The sequence below is a fragment of the Lepidochelys olivacea genome (genome assembly GCF_965140295.1).
Source record: "Lepidochelys olivacea isolate rLepOli2 genome assembly, chromosome: 3".
Classification (NCBI taxonomy): domain Eukaryota; kingdom Metazoa; phylum Chordata; order Testudines; family Cheloniidae; genus Lepidochelys; species Lepidochelys olivacea.
In genome coordinates this window covers 205,667,875-205,682,689 of record NC_140413.1, presented here as the reverse complement: position 1 = coordinate 205,682,689, position 14,815 = coordinate 205,667,875, and the positions used below count along the sequence as shown (strand labels likewise).

At 40.7% G+C, this 14,815-nt stretch overlaps 1 protein-coding gene across 2 annotated transcripts in view; it reads right to left on the bottom strand.

Annotated features, from left to right (window-relative positions):
* DTD1 (D-aminoacyl-tRNA deacylase 1) overlaps positions 1-14,815 on the bottom strand; it is a 101,841-nt gene that overhangs the window by 68,522 nt on the left and 18,504 nt on the right. The gene's annotated exons all lie outside the window — the stretch shown is intronic.

Sequence of the window (14,815 nt, the reverse complement as noted above, 5' to 3'; positions counted from 1 at the left end):
CTTGAAAGCCAACTAGCATCACTGTGGAACAACACCACATCATTATCGGATCCCACGTCTTCACACAGTTTTGCAAACGAACACGTGCGAAGAGGCTGAGTCTTGTTGAGGTTCGTAATAGATGAGATCTCCTGCAATACTTCACCTAGGTCTGGACTCAGAGTTTTAGTTGCCAGTTGTTCTCTGTGAATCATGCAGTGAGTCCACACAACAGATGGAGCAACTTTCTCTACCAAGGCAGCCTGACCTGCTTTGTGGCCTGCTGTAGACGGAGTTCCATCTGTGCAAAAGCCCATCATGCAATCACATGGGATACTTTTGTCTTGCATGTACCACACTGAACATTCCTTGGGCAGTCTTGTGCCCAGGAAGAGGGAGTCAGAACAGAATATCTTTGAGAACTGCACCCTCCCATGTGTATTTCAACCAAGAAATGTGCATCATGCCCGCAGTGCTCACATCAACTTGAAGAGCAAAAGTATCCATGTTTTTCAGACCGCTCCACCAGTGTGTTTTCCTAATCTGCCACTATCAACTCAATCCATTGCTTCACTGTGTTGTTGGAGAGTGGTATAGCTTTAAGTTTGTTTGCCTTGGTTTCCCCACACATTACCTTCTGCATATCAGTTGAAGCTGGCAAAAACAAAGGGTCTCGAACTGTGGGAGGGCTCTTGGCCTATGCAATGCAGTAACTCACCTCAAATGATGCCTTTTGAGCGTGGTCAGAGTCGGACATAGCTCTCTTGAATTGCACTCGTTGTTGCAAACATTCTTTCCGGCGCTGGAAAAATTACCTTGCTTTTCCAATGTGTTCCTTCTGAAGGGGTTCCAAATGTTGTTTAAGTTTATTAGGCATCATGCTTTTACTAGATAAGTCAGTGTGACAGTAGGCATTTTGGCTTTTCTTCGTTCTTGACAAAAACACACTGGTGACGTCATACTCAAAGAAAGCCTCATCATATCTGTGAGCACATTTCTTGCACTCTCGTTTTTGTTCATAACTGCATCATTAGACTCACTGCGGGAGGCTGAAGCACACACTCTCTTTAAAATGAGTCCATTGTGCCTGTTATCACAAATCAGAAAGAGGAATTCAGAGTTAAGCAAATGAAGCCAGGACTTAGGAAGGCCCTGTGTGGCGACATTAAGGCATCACAGGTACAGTGACTTACAATGATTCTTTATCAAGTGCCAACAGGGTACTCATGGTGGCATAAAACAAGATATGCGCCCTGCCTTAAGGAGCTTCCAAGCTCCTGCAGATTCCTATCTCAGAAAAGGCTAGCACAGGCTCCTACCAGCCCCAACAGAGAGGATGCTCTGTTGATAAGACTGTTGCCCACAGATAAGGATTTTCTGGATTCAAGTCTCTCAACTGGATGCTTGCACAGCCAGATGGTGCAAATGACAGAACGGCATCTGCACACCCACCTCCGCTCAGCCAACATGTCCGGATCTGCTCCACAAACACCACTCCAGGAGGCCACCATTTTACAAAATAGCAGCCTCCCCACAACTTGGCCTCACACACCCTGTACATGTGAGGTCACACCACAAAGAGGCTGCCATTTTGATCTACAAAAATGGCATCCTCTGCACACTGTGACCTCGCATGCCCTGTGCATTTTGTAGATTAGATGACATCGTCTCTGGGCTGAATCTGGCCTGCTGGACCCACGATCCCATCTGCTGATGGCCTAACCCCATTTGGGGTCACAAACCAGAGTCTGGGAACTGTTGATTTAAGCAATGATACCGTTTAATTTACACTTATTCACTTTCTTAATTTTTATATTTTTTATTATGTTAATTGCATCATTCATCATTTTCTGTTATTTACTAGATTTTTATAGGTGATTTGTGTCAAGCTCTATTTGGATAAAAGGAATACTAGTGGCACCTTAGAGACTAGCCAATTTATTTGAGCATAAGCTTTCATGAGCTACAGCTCACTTCATCGGATGCATGAGCTGTAGCTCATGAAAGCTTATGCTCAAATAAATTGGTTAGTCTCTAAGGTGCCACAAGTCCTCCTGTTCTTTTTGCGAATACAGACTAACACAGCTGCTACTCTGAAATCTATTTGGATAAAAATTCAAATTAAATTAACAAGCCACAAAAACAGCATTATTTTTTTAAACAATTTATTAGCTGAATTACTCCTGGGGGAATTCTGCGCCACTGCGCAATGCAGAATTTTGCAGAAATTAATGTTAGAGAATTTTCTTTTTTCCCCCCAACAGAAATGGGCTGAAAAGATGTTGTCCGCCACTAGGGCCTGCTGGACACAGCAGAGCCCAGCTCACATATAGAAGACAAGGCCGGGGGGAGGGGGAGGGAACTGGAGGGTACCTGGCAGCTGCAGTTCCCAGCATGCCCTGAAGGAAGGAGACTGCGGCAGGCAGGAAACTCTGTGCAAGCCCAGGACCCAGCATCAGGCTGTTTCTCACTCTGGATCCCTGGACTTTAGAGGGTAGGGTGTGTGAGTGTCTGGGCAGGGGGAAGCCCTGCAGCTGGCCTCTGAGGGGGGAGGGAGTGTGAGTGTCTGGGCTGGAGAGGGCCCCATGGCTGGACTCTGGGGTGCGTGTCTGGGATGGGGGGGGGGCCATGGCTGGGCTCTGGGAGGGAGGGGATATGAATGCCTGGGCCAGGCCCATGGCTGGGCTCTTGGGGGAGAAGAATTGTGGGTGTCTGGCCTCCTGACTGGGCTCTGGGGAGGAGGCAGAAAGGGGACAGAGAAACAGGAACTGGGTTGCCGTAGGGGTTTCTGTAACTCTTTATTCCTGGGAGAATTTTTGTGTGTGTCTGTATTGTTACAGACATACTTGCTGACAGGTATTTTGAAATAAATTAGCAAAATAACTGAAACTGGCGTGATTATGTAGTGTTATTTTGACAAATAAAATTTGCAGAATTTTAAAATATTGTGCCAGAATTTTTAATTTTTTGGCATGGAATTTTTAATTTTTTGGTGCAGAATTCCCCCAGGAGTGCTGAATAGAACTACCTAAAATGTGCTGGATACATAAGGGAAAAAAAGTTCAAAAAATGTATTACAGTATATTTTCCATTTAAAACAAACGTATTAATTCAACGAAGGGAGTTAATTTCAGCCCATTACACTTAGTTGTACCCTAGGGCTCACAGAGAGCATGGGGGAAAGGAAAAGGAACAGCAATCACAAAGAGAAGGGAGAAGGTAAGAAGCAGAGTCGAAATTGCCAGACAGAGGAAGCGGAACTTGAGTAGAAGTCTAGCATTTTTCTAAAGGACAATGATGGAGCAGCGGAGATTTTTAAAGTTGCAAATGTCTCAATGTGGAGCTGCAATGTGTTAGCCCTCTGAAAGGGAACATGTCTGGGTCCTACACACCTAAGTGCTTTTGACAGTGCTTTTAACTTTCAAAGAGTTAAACAATTAGATTAAAACCTCAAAACTAGGGATTTTATTTTTTGACAACTATATAATTTGTATAAAGTAGCTGATTTATGTTTTGTTTTATAAAGTGAAGTCAATGTGCTGGTCTTCGGCTCTGAACTGCTTTCACGAGCTAAGTCAAACAAGCCAGGTGCTGTCAGAGTAAATTCTTCTTTTATATTACTGTGAAAGTGTCTGGTGCCCTTTTAAAAAATAAAAGGCAATTTGACTCAAGATCAAACTCTTCACAAAGGTCTAAAAGGTTAATAGTGTCCCTAGTAATTCTTAAGACATAAGCACAGGTATTAAAAAAAAAAAATTAAAAGTCACTTGAAAATTGTTTCCCTTTATTTAAAAGCCATAGATTTCCTTTTTACCATTTAAATAGAACACAGCATTGTTTCAATATTTTTAAAAAACAAAGACAAATTTAATAAATGATGTAGTTAAAAAAAGAATGAGCTCCCATGATGCATTTATGAAAAGCAAGGTTCAGGTAAAGATATTAACATCGATTATTTACTGTGGCTCAGATTTAAGCATTCTGAGTACTTCTTTCTGGCTAGCAACATGAAACTTCCAGTCAAAAAGTTTTTTAAGACTGTCCCAGTTAATCTGCTGTGAGGATTTACTCCAGCAAATTAAAAATTGATGTTCAATCTCATTGGGCTTGCCAAAAAGTGAACACAAAATGCATTAAAAAGTTAAACTGCAAAAGGATAAAAACAAAACCTTAACATTTATCAAAAAAGCTGTGAGAATTACACACGCACACCACCATAAAACAAAGTTCTCAAAGATCTGTTGTAATTCACTTCTGCTGACGTGAGAGTATCAGAGTCCCAAGGCACATCAAGTAAGGACAAGGGGAAAACAGGACACTCAGTACAACAACACAGACCTGGGACAGTCAGTAGAATGCAATTCTGCAATTCAAAGGAAAAACATTCTGTTGACTGACAATCTTACTGTTATTAGTCTGTTATAATTTTAAAAGTTTGCACTGTTCAAAAGTATGCATAGGTAAAAAGTAAGACAGTGCTGAAAAGGGTAGCTGCCAGTTAGGGGAAACTGTCTGTCAGCTACATCAGAAATCGACAGAAATTTACAAACACCAAATAGATGGAAAATGCAAAGAGGCTCCTCATCTCCCGCCACATAATGAGTTCAGTGGAAAACTCTGTTGTCTCACAGCACTAGTGATCATTTAAAACTTTTCTAGTGAAATAAGGGATGACGGTATACTGGAATGGAAGCTGCTTGGAGTCTCTGGAGTCCACTTTATACATCATTTGCCAATACAATGTCCTACTTCAGTCAAATCACACACTTTAAATAGCACCCTGGGATGTTTGGTTCTAGCTATGTCTCATTTTGTGGAAGGAATACATTTATACATGAGGGGGAGTCACCCCAGTCTGGGTCAATGCTCAGGAACTATACAGAAGACAGAGGTATGTCTAAAAGACATTGCTGACAATGTGATTCTTCATCATTGGAAGGCAGATGACATTACAGCCTTTGTAGAAACCCGCGTATATGCTCTGGCTTTATTTAATACACGTTCTTTAGAACAAATTGCAAAACTCTGAGAAATCTGTTCATACTATAGCACTGGCTTGGTAGCAAAAAACCCATCATTGAAATTCCAGTGCTAAGTCCAGGCAAGTCTTGAGTACTGTGTTCAATTTTGATCACTCCATTTCAAAAAGGATACAGCAGAAATCAACAAAGCCCGGAAAAGTCATGGAGAGACTTCCATATGGAGGAGAGTGTATTTAATTTGGGTAGGTAACAAATAGGTAGCAGCATGCTGGAGCTGAATAAAATAATCAGTCTTTGGAAGATCAGTCAGATACTCCCATTTACCTTGCTGCACAATCCTAGAGCATGGTTTAATGTCATAAAAATGTGGAACTCATTGCCACAAGATATTGAGGCAAAGTACTGAGAATGATTATAAAAAGATGGAAAACATTTATCTGCATACTAACTAAATCGTCTACAGCTACACTAGCTAGGACTAGAATGTGTAAGAGGCACCAGCCCTCATGCTTCAGAACCAAAGCAAACCCATCAGCATATTACTGCATAGCTTCCTTTGAAATATCGCAAGTAGAAAACCTACTGCGTAACGGTAGAGTCAGGATACGTGAGCTAGGTGTGCCATCAATCTGATCCAATATGGAAATTCCACAACTCACAAGGAGAAAGATCAGCATCACCAACTTATTTCATAAGAATGGCCATACTGGGTCAGACCCATGGTCCATCTAGTCCAGCATCCTGTCTTCCGACAGTAGCCAATGCCAGGTACTTCAGAGGGAATGAACAGAACAGGTCATCATCAAGTGACCCATCCCCGGTCGCCCAGACTCAGCTTCTGGCACACAGGTTTTGCATCCCTGCCCATCCTGATTAGTAGCCATTGATGGAGCTATCCTCCATGAACTTATCTAGTTCTTTTTTGAGCCCTGTTATAGTCTTGGCCTTCACAACATCAGCTGACAAAGAGTTCCATAGGTTGATTGTGCGTTGTGTGCAGAAATACTTCCTTTTGTTTGTGTTAAACCTGCTGCCTATTAATTTCATTTGGTGACCTCTAGTTCTTGTGTTATGAGAAGGAGTAAATAACACTTCCTTATTTACTTTCTCCACACCAGCCACGATTTTATAGACCGCTATCATACCCTCACCTTAGTCATCTCTTTTCCAAGCTGAAAAGTCCCAGTCTTATTAATCTCTCCTCCTATGGCAGCCGTTCCATACCCCTTATCATTTTTGTTGCCCTTTTCTGTACCTTTTCCAATTCCAATATATCTTTTTTGAGATGGGGCAACCAGATGTGCATGCCGTATTCAAATGTCCTTATTCCATTTCTGGACATTACTGAGCACTGGCCCAGGACAGGTTACATAGCATTCCCCTATCAACCCACAAACAGCATGATATGGCCCATACGGTTTGGCCCAGAGCATGGCATTAGAATCTGATTCACCTGAAAGTCTGTTTTCAGTGCAGATCTGCCAGTATGCAGCTCACTGAAGCACAAACTAGTTTGGTTCTACAGTACAGTACAACTGTAATACAGATATTTAGACATTGGAATATTCTACCCAAACTATTGGTAGCTTACTTTTTTTTTTAATTTACATTTTAGATAAAGAGTGATTACAAAACAATGCTTACTCCTTGTGCAAGTCTATTCTCCAGAGATGTTTGTTTTCAGATATAAAATGGCCCTTTATGTTTTGATATAAAGAATTTAATTTCACTGAAGAGCTAATGCATGTACCATCAACTAGTGTTCAGAAAAACTGAAAAGTCTGCATCACCACCAAAATCAGCTTCTCTCTATTGCAACCATAATGCTGAATGTCTCTTATTAATCTAATTCCACAGAACATTTTATTAAACAGATATTACCATTGTTTCCACTCGTCAAAAAGCTGCTTGGAACTAATAAAATATGACCGACTGTGGAGACTATAAATTGAGATGTCCATGGCTTTGGCTGATAAAAGTGCAAACAGAACTGCAAGGACTTGAGTTCATAAGTATGGCACAAAGCAGTATTGACACAATATCAATAGCGTGTCATCTGGAAAGATTTTAAAATAAAACATTGGGAATGAAAAACAACAGAAGCATTATATCCTCAGTAGACTGAATCACCAAAGAATCTTTCCAATTGCTCAGTCACAAATATAAGCATGAATCCAGGTACAACTTTCTGCAGCCAATAAACAGGTCTAATTTTTTTAATCAATATTTTGAATGTTTTGGGGGGGTTTAAATAGCCACATGGACAAAACCAGAAAATGCTTATTAAAAGAAAAATGAACATACTGCAATTTCATATAATTTCACGTCTTCTCCCATCAATAGTTATGATTATTTCTTTTTAAGTGGCAATTTAGGAGTAACAGGAGCTTAAGTCTCCAAAATATAGGGCATCTGAGGCTGAAAAATCCAATCATCCACAGTAAATAGGAGCTTTCCCTTTTTAAGTGCCATCAACTTCTGCAGAATCTAGGCTTTCACTTAAAAAAAAAAAGATTCCATCCCGTATGGTTCCAGTAATCTTGCCGATAAAACCTTAGCGTCTTCTTACGTCTGTACACACCTCCGGTGCTTCTGCTGCAGCAGAGGAAAAACAGAACGGTCGGGTCCGTTTTTAGTGCTGCTGTTCAAATCTCATGAGCAGCAGTGAAACCAACCAGATTCGAGACAGCTGCATCCTTCTGCAACTTGGGAAAGTTCTGAGCAACCGGAGAGGCAGGAACTTGGGCTATACGGGGATGGGGGGAGGGGGACCCACAATGGAGGTTGGGAGAAGGATGAATTAGTAGAGATCCTCCCTTGTAGAAGCCAGGAGCCTGCACAATGTGAGAGGGGAGGAGAGAGCATGTGAACATTCAATATCCCGTCCAGCAACCAGAGACAGATGATGTAGATGTTTGAAGCTTGTAGTCTGAGGCTACAAAAGAGGGAGCCACTGAAAAGGGTCCAAGGACAGCATCCTTGCAGGAATCCCAACAGCTACCCTTTCCTTGCAGGTGAGTGGGAGAAGGGCTTGATTTCTGAATTGGGCATTGCCTCTGGAGTGTGGCTCATCTTAGTGCCTACTGGGTGTTTGGCAAAGTTTTCAAGTCTCATATTTGAGCAGCAGAAAGAGAAAGAAAATAAAGAAGTCAGAGAAGTGGTGAAGCAGGTTGGTCCGTCCTGGCCTGCCCAGAATGCAGGGTGGAGAGGAGGGGCAGGGTCACCCCCATGAAAGATTGACCGTGGCTGTTGGCAAATGGCATCCCTCTGTTAAGGAAGCTGCTATTGCTTAGTGCCCAGCACTTCTTCCAGGAGCTGGGATTAGCTAGTCAACAAGGGAGCCACAGGCGGAGTGTTCCTCGTTTTGATCCAGTCTCCATAGCTGCAAAAGGGTCTGTGGTCTTTGCCAAGCCTGGGAATACTGCAGGCTCATTAGGAGGCCCAGTTAGAGCACAGAAAATGGGGAACTGAGGCCTGCCCCTCCTCATCCCCTTCACCGCTGCCAGGACAGGTTGTTTTTAGAAGAGCTCCTGTATTACGGTTCAACAAAGCTGCAGCCAAAAAATACTATTTGTCTGTCCTCACTGCCTCCCTGCCATTCGCAAGCAACATTTTACATGTTTTATTAAAAGGGAAAGTTGTTCTGACAGTACGGTACTAATTAACACAGCACATGACTCTTTCATTCCATCCGAGTGCTGGGGGCAAGGCTGCACAGGTATTTCTCATCGTGTCTGGTATTAATGGCCAACGAAGATTAATTATCTCATACCCAATTTTTATCGACAGGCTAGACACTATCTGAGGTACAGTCAGAAAGATTTGATTTCCCCAACCTATGGTCCCCAGGGAGTGGCTATTTTCCTCAGCTGGTCTCGCTCAAGTGTATGGTTGCCAGATGCTATTTCCTACTCATTAAACTGGAATCAACACCACACCAAGGTCTGCCAGGATGCTGGCAGACAGATCTGTGACACTTCAGAAGTCAAGTGCTCTGAAAAGTTCAAAGAAAATATAACACTACACCACACATCTGGAAATCTAAGGCTCACTACATCAAGCACACCTCAAAAGTTGAGATGCCAAGATTAATAATGAAACTACAGCGTAATAGGCTGACCTGTGTTCTCATTTACATCAGTTGAACCCCAGCAAAACCACTCTATCCAAGGGTAGAAGTTAGCTGAATACCTTTAGATTTTAAGTTCTTCGGGACAGAAGTTTTGCTTTATGGTATTTATATTTTTGGTTGGGTTTTTTTGTTTTGTTTTTTTTTTAAAAACCCACTGTGTACATCTATCAGCCTGTGTAAGTAACTTATTTCCCCTTTTCCCAGCTCCAACCTAGCCATTCTGGTCCATGCATTTGTGAGCTCCAGGTCCCACAATCTTAATGTACTGTACCTAGGAATGCGGACACCAGCCCTGAAAAGAGATTCCATTTAGTTCAGAATGCAGCCCCCCTCCTTAACGATACAGGTTAGTCAACCTCTCTCCTTGGGAGCTCACTTGCTTCACTAACTCCCCAGGGAAGGGGAGGAAGAGTCACATTTAAGATTTCAGTCCTGACGTTCAAGGCCCTCCATGGAGATAGGCACCTCTCTCCGCTGCAGTCATGACCTCCCACAACAGCAACATACCTCAGAAGCAATGAAACAGCCTACCTTGCAATGGCAGGTGAAATAACTTGGTAACCAACTGCGGAACTTGCTTCTGCAAGAGATCAGAATGGCCACAGACCTTGCCACATTCAAAACAAACATCTCATGGCTTCAGTGTCATTTCCCCACAACAAAGCAAACCAAAAGGATGGAGTAGAGAGGGGGAGAGAGAGAAAAACAGAAATGTATTCAATCTAACTTTTAGAAGTTGTAATGCACTCAGGTACTATGGTGATAGGCACAGTTTAAATGCCTAGAATAAGAGAGAATAGAATAATGGTCCATGTGCAACCCCAACTTGGATACTTTTTAATTAGTGCATGGAAGGCAGACAAAGATGTGATTTTAGATGTTGTCCATTGTACACTGGAAGTTCCCTATCCTTCCGTGCTTGTCTTGATAGACACTGGCACTGGCCACACAAAATGAACAAAGTCAACCAGATATTGCATTAGGCAAGGACTGTTCTGTTTAGATGTGCAGACGAGCTCTCAAATTAGCTACTGTAACTTGAACAAGCCATCAGGAGAAAGGTTTCCTCTGGAATTCCTCATGGAGTTACTGACAGATTTCTTTAATGTAAGATTTGGTCCCCAGATCTAGTAAACAACAGCTTCAGTTCTCTAAACCTCAGTGTCCTATTACAGCAGCAAACCCCAAATTATTTCCTTCCCAAATATCACAAATATCTGGAAAAGTCAGGACATTTATTTCCATGCATTTGAAATAAGAACTTTGTCATTCTGTCCTCCGAACTGGAACAGCTACTTATTTGAACTTATGGGACTGATTTTGGATCTCTTACGGTTCTAATGCTCAGGGCTCATATGTTGTGTCATCAGGTATTGTTTCAACTATTGAAGAAAGATTTCACACATGTGCTTTACAGCATTAGAGAATCTCCTTAGGACAGAAAAACTAAAGCTGCACATCTATGATTAAAATGGAAGAAAAACAACACACTTTCATGCTAAATACTCAAAAGAGTTCTGGCAAATGCCTCAATATGTTGTATTAATAACAATAAAAACAAGAAGGGTGTGTAACAAGTTAGGGATGAAAGGGCTACTAAAAAGCTTTGACCTTATGCAATTTCCATAAGGGCACTCCAATTTTAGCTCTGTGCACCGAGAAATCCCCGCTTGGCCTCAAGAGTGAGCATCTTATAATCTCATATTTACATTTCATAAATTATATATCAACTTCATGCCATGAAAACCTCTTCCCAAATAAGGAGAATCTATTTTTTCTTTATTATTCTCTGACTTTTATAAATTGATATGCATCATCTGGGACACAGATTTTTTCAGCTTTCCTAACAATATATTTATAAACAAAACAAATGTGAAATGTGTTTACTGATCACATTTTTGTTTTAGTACTTTAATTTATTTTTATGTTCATTAAAAAACCCAGATACTCTAGGAAGTGGACTTTGTACTATGTAGACTGCAGTACTCAATCCACAGACCTGGGTTAGTCTGGAAATGGTGGTAGTGTGACCTTCCTCACACTGTCTGGCTATCGTACCTGAATCTGATCTAACAGGGGCTAACTAGAAGGATTAGGGGGAAGTTCAGCCTCTAAGCTTTTTCCATCCTTGACCACTCTGCTGAAAGTACCAAATCAGAAAATGTAAGTGTCAACTGTGGTATTGACTTTATTTACATGCCATACCGCAATCTCAAACAAACACCAAGGCCAGGTCTACATGACAAAGTTCAACATAGCTGTGCCAACAGAAGCGTAGTAGTAACTACCGTAATAATATAGCATTAGTATGGTGTTATTATACTGACAGAAAAACCCCTTCGATCAGCATAAGATGTGTCTACATTAGAGGCCTCTGCTGGGATTGGTATACAGGCAAAGCAATTTTATGTAGACAAGGCCTGGCTAAAGATATAATCTACTATGGCTAAATCAGAGGAGAATGACAAGCAAGTCCCAATACAGCATGGTTCTCCATGTGGACTACTCACATGCTTAAGTATCTTTCTGCATCGGGGCTACAGAGCTGGGGGTCATCAGCACGCTGACGACACAACAACCCACATATCCTCACTAACCCCTCCCGGTGGCCTTATATGCATGTGAAAGAAAAGGGGAGACAAGATGGAACTGTGAAGAACCACGTGAGAGCCAGCACTCCATTTTGAAACGGCTTAGCAAAAACAGCCACCTCGTGTTAATGGTACCAAAGGCAGCTAATAACTGTTCAACTTAACTCTATAGGTAGGCTTAGCCAAATTCAATTTTATTTATTTATTTTTATCATTTCAACAGATACTGATAGTTACATTTAAGCATTTTTTTTTGGCTATTTTTATCCATTTAAATTTTCACAGTTGTGGAAAGATATGGGAGGCTCAGACTATGAGCGCATTGGACAATAATTATTTAATGACAGTAGATGCTGAGATTCAAAAAGTTAAAGCTTTGTGAGCATTAAAACACAAATTGCCAACATATATGTCAAAATATACACAGCAAATAGCCTTAAATCAAATTCTAATAAGTTCTCTCAAGCAGCATTTTTCTTACCTGGCCTATCGTGAATTTCGATTATTATTGACGGAAATATTTTTTCTTTGTGTGTGTTCGGTGAAATCGATGTTCACTGACATTTATCAATAAAAATCTCATTCTTCCAAGCCTATCTATAGGTTTTACATTACACACTTTTCAATGTTATGTAAAAGTCCATCCCTTTTCCCTTCCTAGACATGGCCATATTCTTGACATGTCAAGAATTATGTTTGCAGTTGTACAAATAAATTGAAAGATAAAAGTTTCTACCTAGAAAAAAAAAATCTTATAAGTAAAGACAATTGCTAATAAGTATTAAAATACATTTAAATATAAACATGCTACTGCAGTACCAAATTATTTTGAACTGGGAAGAAGAGAGTTAGAAAAATATGCTCCAAATAACAATACAATATTTGAGTCTATAAATCTAAAAGTGCTATTGAATGAAATACTGAAAGTCATATTACTGGAAACATTTTACCCAGCTCATCACGAACTAAAAGCCTGCCGCTTGCCTTTTGCAGGTCAAGTCTGTAATGCTGGAAAATCAGCCTGTGTGCTAAAAAACAGACTAAACATGCACTGTCTCATTAATGCTCTGAAGTATAGAACAGTTTTAGTACAACAGATGTTTTGTTCAGCATTACAATCCAGGTTGGAGATTAGAAATGTTTTATGGTTCAACACAAAGATTAAAATGAGTCTCTGAGAGAGATGCAGATTAGGAATAAGCCTAAAAGGCTGGAGGTAAGGACGGGGCACACTCACCACATTTAATTTATGAGTAGTTCCAAGAACATGGAACAAAATCTTTCAGTTTTGCAATTTCAGGAACACAGGCTGTAGAGTTAGAGAGGTAAAGTGGGGGACGATAAATCAGGACTTCATGCTGTGCACCAGGCTCAAATTAACTCTTGCACTTCCTGGAAATGGTTCTTTTACCTTGGTAATGCAATTATCAGATAGCAATCACAAGGGAGGCAAATTACAATACCTGTGTTTAAAACAGCGACCCCTATTGCTCCTCTTTGGTGGGGGAGAACTACCCACTCTTCAGTTAACCACTGGCCCTTCAGGCTTTTCACACTTTCCGAAAAGGAGAATAGCTGATGATGCTTAGATATAATGGGCAGTTGAATTAACATTCAATTACAACATGGCCCAATGTCATTCCATAGATACAAAAAGGAGGAGTGTCAGGTTTGGCAGTGAACTCGGAAGTATCTTTCCCCTACAGGTGTCCCAAAGTGGCGATTCCTTTGGTCTACTGGTATTAGTGCAGCAACACACCCATAAAAGTTCTGAGCAACCCTAATTGAAGAGAAATGGGAAACTGTATGCAAGAGAGACTAAAGTGATTCAGAAATACCAAATTTAGAAATACCAAATACTCTACATGTTAATCTATCACTAGAGTAGCTTGTATTTATTTTTATCTGATGTTCTTCATTAAACTTCTACCTTCACCTTCCTAATCAAAGCAGTCATCACATTTGCCTACAGCAAAGTCAGCTCTCAAGATAAATTATTTCTCAAGACAAGGTCACTTTATTCAGTTTATGATAGGAATTTGTATTGATTAAACCTTTAATATAGTTGAGTTACCATCTCCAAACTCCAGCACAGCTTATCCTGTACATATAAAAATATAGTAATTTAGGAAGGTAGACAGGCTTGCCATTACATACCCCTGTGTAGCCACAAAGACTCACCCAATGCAGGGGCAAATGAAGGAAGCTTATTAATCACCAGAATTATTCAGTTATCATCTCTCTGCTTCCTTTGGGGCTCTTGTGTCCAATTTAGACACCTTCTTTTTTTCTGATTAGCATTGTTTAAAGCGCTATTGTGCAATTTTAAAGGAATTATATGCAAGAGATTCTACTGCGGATAAGACTCCTCATAGGGTTTTACCATTCTCCCTTTTCTTTAAGGCCCCCAATAACATTTGAAGACTATCCAAGGATATCTAGAATTTCTGATTTACCTACTCTGATATTTGTTTAAAAAACTGTATATAAACACAATCTCTGAAGTAATGTAACTCTACTGACACCTAGTGTTACGTGTGCTCTTCCAGGAATAAAGAATGTGCTTTTTAAAAAGAAAACGTATTGAAGAAAGACTGAGCAATCCTCAGTCTCCAATTCCAGAAGCAGTCTCCGTTATTGCAAAAAGACTGCCCATAAAAAGGAGATACAGGCAAGATCAACACCTGGAAAATGTACAACTTGCCTTGGGTAAAACCCTGTATGAACTCGAGTCCATCACGGTTTGTCTTATGCTATTATGCATTGAGATATGTTTTTGGTTATCATGCTAAAACAGTGCTGCTTTATCATGCCAATTTTTACGAACAGTCAAAGAGTCATCATGGTGATAAGGGAGAGAATTATATAAGTATACAGTAGTAAAAAAGCATCAGGGATTACAGCCACCATTTGTATTCCAGAGACGTTAGACCGTGTCAGTTCCATGATACAAGAGGACCAATATGAATATGCAACAGCAATTGTCGTTCTAGAATGAAACGGAAAACCCCAACATAACTCCACGAATAATTATCTTTACCCTAGAGGGTAGGGAATCCTCGTCACCTGAGAGGAACTAAGTTCTCAGAGTTCTCTAGTCGGATCCAGTGCATCACAGCAGTGCTGTCCCT